Here is an 8324-nt window from a genome sequence, read left to right on the forward strand (position 1 = left end):
GAGTTGTGCTTTTTAAAGTGCTCTGGATTGCAGTTTGCTTATTCACTCAGCAGTAGTTGACCGGGTGCCTACCGTGTGCCAGACACTGTCTTAGGCACTTGGGATGCCTCAGTGAATCCGAGGAAGACCTTGTTCTTGGGAGTGAATATTCTAGCCAGAAGAGACAAACAATAAGCACAATCGAAGTAAGTGACCAAGAGTGCTGTGGAGTGATTTGTGCTATTGAGGAAGCAAATCGGAGCCGGCAAGGGAGATCGGAGTTGCCAGGGTGGAGTTGGCTGGGCTGTATTTTATAGAAGGTGGTCAGGGGAGATTTCATTGAAAGACAGTGCCGAGCAACGACTGAAAGCAGGAGAAAGAGTTTGCCCTCTCTGGGGAAAGAACTGTGCAGCAAGAGGGGGAAGCAAATTCAAAGGCCCCGAGGCAGAGCTTGGCCAGCACGTCAGGAATAGCAGGGAGACAAGTGTGTTTGAGGTGTGGGCGCGAGAGGGCAGCTCCTGAGAGCAGAGGCTGCACCTGTCCCAAGTCTGGATGGGCAGAGCGCAGCAAGTGTCCACTGTATGGCCGGTCCTTGCTGCTGTCTCGTTTGGTCCGAGCTGAGCCAGGCCAGGACTGACTCCATCACTGATTGGCTTGAGCAGAGAGGGCTGATGTAGGCTTCCCCTTCGGACAGAAGCAATTTTCAGCTCACCAACGGAGATCGGATGAAATTTGCCATGCACCTGGGTGCCATGAAACAGAAAAGTCCTTCCCTTTGCACACTGAAAGGGCAACACGTGTGCTGGAGGTTGGGCAAGCTGAAGTTGCAGGTCATCTTCCGATGCCTTAGCTAAAGAAGGGCCTGGGCCGAGCTTGCTCTGTAGCTGTGGTGAGTGTCTCCACAAGGGACCTCTCTGGAATCCCAGCAGACGTCCAGTCTGAAACTGCTGGAGGAACGAGGGGTTAGCCGTGACTGAGGAGAGGCTGCACGCAGAGACTGTGACCTGTCACACCTCCTCGTCTCTGGCTCTTGCACCATCTGATTTTGAGTCTCTCGTGCCTGGAGAGCCAGCCTCTCGCCTGTCCTCCCCTGTTTTGCTGAGGAATAAGTGCCAGGGACATCTCAGGAATGCACCTCTGAGGGGATCACTTCCCTCCTGCCTCCCAGGCCCCGGTGGCAGCCACCTCTAGCATGGCCTCTGCTCGTCTGGCCCGAGCTGGAGGGTGGCATCTCAGGCTTCGGGACTCAGGAACTCCAGAGCTCTCTGCCCCATTCTTCACCCCATCAGCCTCTTCTCCTGCCCTGCCTCTTAATCTTACGGGCTCTTCTTTCCAACCTTACCTGGTGCAGAAATCCTGGGAGAGTTTGACAGGCATCCCCAGTGGTCTTGGGTCAAGAGAAACTACTGCCTCAGGACAGGAGTAGGCTCAGGACCATGGACAGGGCCCCTCTGCCCTGGGACAGGATGTCACCAGTCGCTCACTGTGTCAGCGCCTCAGAGCATCCAGGTGAAGGGGGCTCTGAGTCCATCGTACAGAGGGAGGTGTAGGGGCCTGCAGGGGCTAAGAGGCTTGACCATCTCCCTTGCTAGTCTGTGCCAAAGCAGAGTTGAGAGGCCAGGCTTTCTGATTTTTCCCACTGCACCATTTTAGAGTCCCCTCACTTTGTTTCTGATTTTCAAATAGGAATCACACGAGGGCAAAGGCCGTAAGCTTCCCTGTTTCTCTTAAGGAGGAGGCCGCTTCTGTTGTGGGCGTATGTCAGGCCACAGAGTGGTCATATATCTTTTAAAAAGAATTAAAAATTTTCTTTTATTTGTTCTTGTTTTTAAAATTTGACCAGAGAGAGACAAAGAGAGAGAGGGAAAGGGAAAGTGAGGAAGCAAGCCACCAGATCTGGGACTTGAACCAGGGTCGGCCATGTGGGAATCCAGCGCCTTTAACCACCATGCCACCTGCCAGCCGGCTGCTTCACCCTCGGCCTCAGCAGCCCCAGGTCTTGGGCATGCGTGTGCCTGATACTCGGGGTTCACAGACACACACATACACACACATTTTAAATAATTATTTTATTTGGGACCAGCAGTTAGCGTAGTGGCTATGTATTAGTAATGAAACCTTTTAAATGGGAAACAAAAATATCTGAATATAAATAACAAAAATTGCTTAGGACATGTAAGCAATGATGTTTGCTCAACTGTTTCAAGTACACTATAAAGAAAACTAAGATCTGTGTATGTATTTACAATAAGCTATAAGGTCAGTACTTGCAGTCACACTGCTTATATTTACATTTTTAAACAAAAGCTACCTTGAAAAACAAACAAACAAACAAAAAACAAAAAAAACTCTCAAAAAAAAGTCTTAAAAAAAGAAAAATAATTATTTTATTTAGATTTATCTATTTTAATTTGATCAGAGAGGGACAGAGCAAGAATGAGAGTGATAGAGAGGGAAAGTGAGAAAGCCAACCGTCAGGTCTGGGATTTGACCCTTGAGAGCAGAGGCTGCACCTGTCCCAAGTCTGGATGGGCAGAGCGCAGCAAGTGTCCACTGTATGGCCGGTCCTTGCTGCTGTCTCGTTTGGTCCGAGCTGAGCCAGGCCAGGACTGACTCCATCACTGATTGGCTTGAGCAGAGAGGGCTGATGTAGGCTTCCCCTTCGGACAGAAGCAATTTTCAGCTCACCAACGGAGATCGGATGAAATTTGCCATGCACCTGGGTGCCATGAAACAGAAAAGTCCTTCCCTTTGCACACTGAAAGGGCAACACGTGTGCTGGAGGTTGGGCAAGCTGAAGTTGCAGGTCATCTTCCGATGCCTTAGCTAAAGAAGGGCCTGGGCCGAGCTTGCTCTGTAGCTGTGGTGAGTGTCTCCACAAGGGACCTCTCTGGAATCCCAGCAGACGTCCAGTCTGAAACTGCTGGAGGAACGAGGGGTTAGCCGTGACTGAGGAGAGGCTGCACGCAGAGACTGTGACCTGTCACACCTCCTCGTCTCTGGCTCTTGCACCATCTGATTTTGAGTCTCTCGTGCCTGGAGAGCCAGCCTCTCGCCTGTCCTCCCCTGTTTTGCTGAGGAATAAGTGCCAGGGACATCTCAGGAATGCACCTCTGAGGGGATCACTTCCCTCCTGCCTCCCAGGCCCCGGTGGCAGCCACCTCTAGCATGGCCTCTGCTCGTCTGGCCCGAGCTGGAGGGTGGCATCTCAGGCTTCGGGACTCAGGAACTCCAGAGCTCTCTGCCCCATTCTTCACCCCATCAGCCTCTTCTCCTGCCCTGCCTCTTAATCTTACGGGCTCTTCTTTCCAACCTTACCTGGTGCAGAAATCCTGGGAGAGTTTGACAGGCATCCCCAGTGGTCTTGGGTCAAGAGAAACTACTGCCTCAGGACAGGAGTAGGCTCAGGACCATGGACAGGGCCCCTCTGCCCTGGGACAGGATGTCACCAGTCGCTCACTGTGTCAGCGCCTCAGAGCATCCAGGTGAAGGGGGCTCTGAGTCCATCGTACAGAGGGAGGTGTAGGGGCCTGCAGGGGCTAAGAGGCTTGACCATCTCCCTTGCTAGTCTGTGCCAAAGCAGAGTTGAGAGGCCAGGCTTTCTGATTTTTCCCACTGCACCATTTTAGAGTCCCCTCACTTTGTTTCTGATTTTCAAATAGGAATCACACGAGGGCAAAGGCCGTAAGCTTCCCTGTTTCTCTTAAGGAGGAGGCCGCTTCTGTTGTGGGCGTATGTCAGGCCACAGAGTGGTCATATATCTTTTAAAAAGAATTAAAAATTTTCTTTTATTTGTTCTTGTTTTTAAAATTTGACCAGAGAGAGACAAAGAGAGAGAGGGAAAGGGAAAGTGAGGAAGCAAGCCACCAGATCTGGGACTTGAACCAGGGTCGGCCATGTGGGAATCCAGCGCCTTTAACCACCATGCCACCTGCCAGCCGGCTGCTTCACCCTCGGCCTCAGCAGCCCCAGGTCTTGGGCATGCGTGTGCCTGATACTCGGGGTTCACAGACACACACATACACACACATTTTAAATAATTATTTTATTTGGGACCAGCAGTTAGCGTAGTGGCTATGTCGCTGGACTCCCATGAAGTTAACTGCGGTTCAAGTCCTGGACTCAGTGGCTTAAACTCATGCCAGGTGCATGTGCGTGCGTGCCCAAGATCCCGGGAGGAGAATGGAGGAGAAGGGACTGCAGCATGACCATCCCCGTGGGTGGTGATTTCTCACTTTCTGTTTGTCTATAGGGCGAGCGCATGTGCCCTATAGCAAAAAACAAACAAACAAACAAAAAACAAAAAAAACTCTCAAAAAAAAGTCTTAAAAAAAGAAAAATAATTATTTTATTTAGATTTATCTATTTTAATTTGATCAGAGAGGGACAGAGCAAGAATGAGAGTGATAGAGAGGGAAAGTGAGAAAGCCAACCGTCAGGTCTGGGATTTGACCCTCGGTAGGCCATGTGGGAGTCCAGCACCCTTAACCACCACGCCACCTGCTGGCCCCAGCCATCTATTTTTAACGATAAAGAAAAACATGAAAAACAAAAAATAAAATAAAATGAATAAAAGCAGAGGACAGCCAGACGTGTGTATCGATTTCCTCAACTAATGCTGAGTGTCTGAAAGGCCACGCCCGTGCTGATCTACGGGTGACTCAGCTGTGGTCCTGGCTGCTGTGAGGCGCTGGCTGCGAGGAGACAGACACAGCCTGCCTTCACGCACATTCGCAGGCACTCCTGTCCCCGAGTTAGGAGTCCTTTTCCGTCTGGGAAGCCCAGTGTGCACAGGCCTTCCCGGTCTCCCTTCTGGCATCGCCTCCGTGGGCTCACCCCGGAGGCCAGTGATAGGGCGGAAGCCGGGCCATCCGGCTGAGACGACGGACACTGGGGAAAGGGCTCCTGAAGGCCAGCTCCCTGCCCGGGGACAGTGCTCTGGAAAGAAGCATGGCCCCAGGCAATCTGGCCAGCGCCACGTCTGCCCGCTCCCCGCCCCACGCCGCCTCCGTGCATCCAGCCATGGCCAGATTGCCCGGGCTCCATCCCTATTCCCACTCCTCCTCTGCTGTGTGGCCTTGATGGGCACTTAGCCTTTCTGGCCCTCAGCGTCCTTATCTGTAAAATGAGAAAACTCCAAGTCTCTGTCTAACATAATTGTGAGGATGGGATGTTGTTATTTTTATCGCTGGACTCCCATGAAGTTAACTGCGGTTCAAGTCCTGGACTCAGTGGCTTAAACTCATGCCAGGTGCATGTGCGTGCGTGCCCAAGATCCCGGGAGGAGAATGGAGGAGAAGGGACTGCAGCATGACCATCCCCGTGGGTGGTGATTTCTCACTTTCTGTTTGTCTATAGGGCGAGCGCATGTGCCCTATAGCAAAAAACAAACAAACAAACAAAAAACAAAAAAAACTCTCAAAAAAAAGTCTTAAAAAAAGAAAAATAATTATTTTATTTAGATTTATCTATTTTAATTTGATCAGAGAGGGACAGAGCAAGAATGAGAGTGATAGAGAGGGAAAGTGAGAAAGCCAACCGTCAGGTCTGGGATTTGACCCTCGGTAGGCCATGTGGGAGTCCAGCACCCTTAACCACCACGCCACCTGCTGGCCCCAGCCATCTATTTTTAACGATAAAGAAAAACATGAAAAACAAAAAATAAAATAAAATGAATAAAAGCAGAGGACAGCCAGACGTGTGTATCGATTTCCTCAACTAATGCTGAGTGTCTGAAAGGCCACGCCCGTGCTGATCTACGGGTGACTCAGCTGTGGTCCTGGCTGCTGTGAGGCGCTGGCTGCGAGGAGACAGACACAGCCTGCCTTCACGCACATTCGCAGGCACTCCTGTCCCCGAGTTAGGAGTCCTTTTCCGTCTGGGAAGCCCAGTGTGCACAGGCCTTCCCGGTCTCCCTTCTGGCATCGCCTCCGTGGGCTCACCCCGGAGGCCAGTGATAGGGCGGAAGCCGGGCCATCCGGCTGAGACGACGGACACTGGGGAAAGGGCTCCTGAAGGCCAGCTCCCTGCCCGGGGACAGTGCTCTGGAAAGAAGCATGGCCCCAGGCAATCTGGCCAGCGCCACGTCTGCCCGCTCCCCGCCCCACGCCGCCTCCGTGCATCCAGCCATGGCCAGATTGCCCGGGCTCCATCCCTATTCCCACTCCTCCTCTGCTGTGTGGCCTTGATGGGCACTTAGCCTTTCTGGCCCTCAGCGTCCTTATCTGTAAAATGAGAAAACTCCAAGTCTCTGTCTAACATAATTGTGAGGATGGGATGTTGTTATTTTTAAAGTTTATTTATTTATTCCATGAGCAAGAAAAGACAGAGGGAGAGAGAGCGCACCCCCACAGCGCGCTGAGCCCAGCCTCAGCCGGCCAGATCACGGCACGCACAGGACTGCAGCCCTCAGAGGGCTCCGGACACAGACTCGGAGCCTTCAGGTGTGGACCAGCCGTGCAGCGCTGTGCTCTACCGCCACGCGTGTCTGACCCTGGGTGCACTGGACTACTACAGTGAAGGGCCGAGGCGCCACGCAGCACAGAGCAAAAAGTCCAGTGACTGATTACCTTAGACCCTCAGCTCCTGCAGGGCAGCGGTCGTGCCAGGCGCAGCAGGCACTCAACGTTGTTTAAAATGAGTAAACGAATACGTCACACGCGCTGAGCGCTGAACTTCCACGCCTTGGCCCCTTGTCCTGTCATTGTCCCCTGGACCAAGGCCCCAGCTCAGGCGTCTTCTAAGCTGGGAGGAACTCAGCGATAGTTCCCTGTTTTCACTCGGAAAGACGCAGCCAGGAGGACTAGCCCGGCAGAGACTCCTGTCCCCAGACACACCTGGCCCCTTCTCTTGGTGCCGACCCAAGATGTGGCACGACTGGATGAGTGAGTCACTGCCACTAGCAAAGCAGAGACCCCATAACGAGCACCCCAGCTGCCGTTTCTCAGGTCCTGGGGAACGGGCCGCATCGGCACCGCCAGGCGGGGACATCGCACCCGGTCTGCAGTGGTGGCTTCTGTGTTCGGCGTGTACAGGAGACTTGGAGAGCCTGGAGTTCCATCTCGGAAGCTGAGAGGCCTGGGGTTATTCCCACAGAGCAGTCGGATGTGGCACAGGGCAGGCATCTGCCTGCTTGTCTGCTAGATATCGCTCTAGCCTTTCTGCATGTGTCTTGGCTTGGGGAGACGCAAAGACCCTGTTTTGTTTCCACACCCCTGTGGCGCAGCAGCTGTGCTAAGCTCCTTTCAATAAATGCCAGGCTGTGGCCTCTGGCGGTGCAGAGTGGGACCAGGGTCGCTTTGGGAGTGTGTCCTCGATGTGTGTGAACTCCTTGCAGCGTGATGGGGGACGGGGCTGGGGAGCCTGAGTTTTGCTTTTCACGGGTCTGGGTTTGGAGCCGCTGCTACCTGTTTAACCTTGAATGTCTCTTATTTATATTTTTAGTTTCTTTGTTTCTCCCTCTCCCCCTCACTCCCTCTTTTCTTCCTTCCTTGAGTGAGAAAGACAGAAGACAGACAGAGGAATAGAGTCTCAGTAGGTCTTGATGCTGTGGTTCACCCTCGGCCTCAGCAGCCCCAGGTCTTGGGCACGCGTGTGCCTGATGTACTGAGGATTCACCCTCATCCTCAGCAGCCCCAGGTCTTGGGCACGCGTGTGCCTGATGTACTCGGGATTCGCCCTCGGCCTCAGCAGCCCCAGGTCTTGTGCACGCGTGTGCCTGATACTCAGGGTTCACCCTCATCCTCAGCAGCCCCAGGTCTTGGGCACGCGTGTCTCTGATGTACTCGGGATTCGCCCTCAGACTCAGCAGCCCCAGGTCTTGTGCACGTGTGTGCCTGATACTCAGGGTTCACCCTTAGCCTCAGCAGCCCCAGGTCTTGGGCACCCGTGTGCCTGATACTCAGGTGCTTTCCAGGTCTTGGGCACGCGTGTGCCTGATGTACTCGGGATTCGCCCTCGGCCTCAGCAGCCCCAGGTCTCGGGCAAGCGTGTGCCTGATACTCAGGTGCTTTCCAGGTGCGAACCCAGAGTCTCCACGGGTCGGCCTCACAGGGCGCCATGTCCCATCCACCACCCTTCGCCCCAGTCGAATGCGTCTTTAAACCTGGAAGAGCTTTAGTTTCTTGACCTGGAAAGTGATATGGGCAGGGTTACAGCAGCCGCTCAGAGGGTTGTTGTGAGTGACGGGGAGAGAATGTTAGTGGAACACATTTATGCACACCGCCCCCCCACACCTGCGCCAAGCGCCAGGCTTTCCGTGTTCCTTTGTTCCTGAGCCCTAACGGCCTGGCCCCCCGAACCACTCATCAGGTAGAGACACGGTAAGACGGGCGGGGTCGTCTGCC

This window comes from Tupaia chinensis, unplaced genomic scaffold (assembly GCF_000334495.1).
Source record: "Tupaia chinensis unplaced genomic scaffold, TupChi_1.0 Scaffold000573_1, whole genome shotgun sequence".
Taxonomy (NCBI): domain Eukaryota; kingdom Metazoa; phylum Chordata; class Mammalia; order Scandentia; family Tupaiidae; genus Tupaia; species Tupaia belangeri.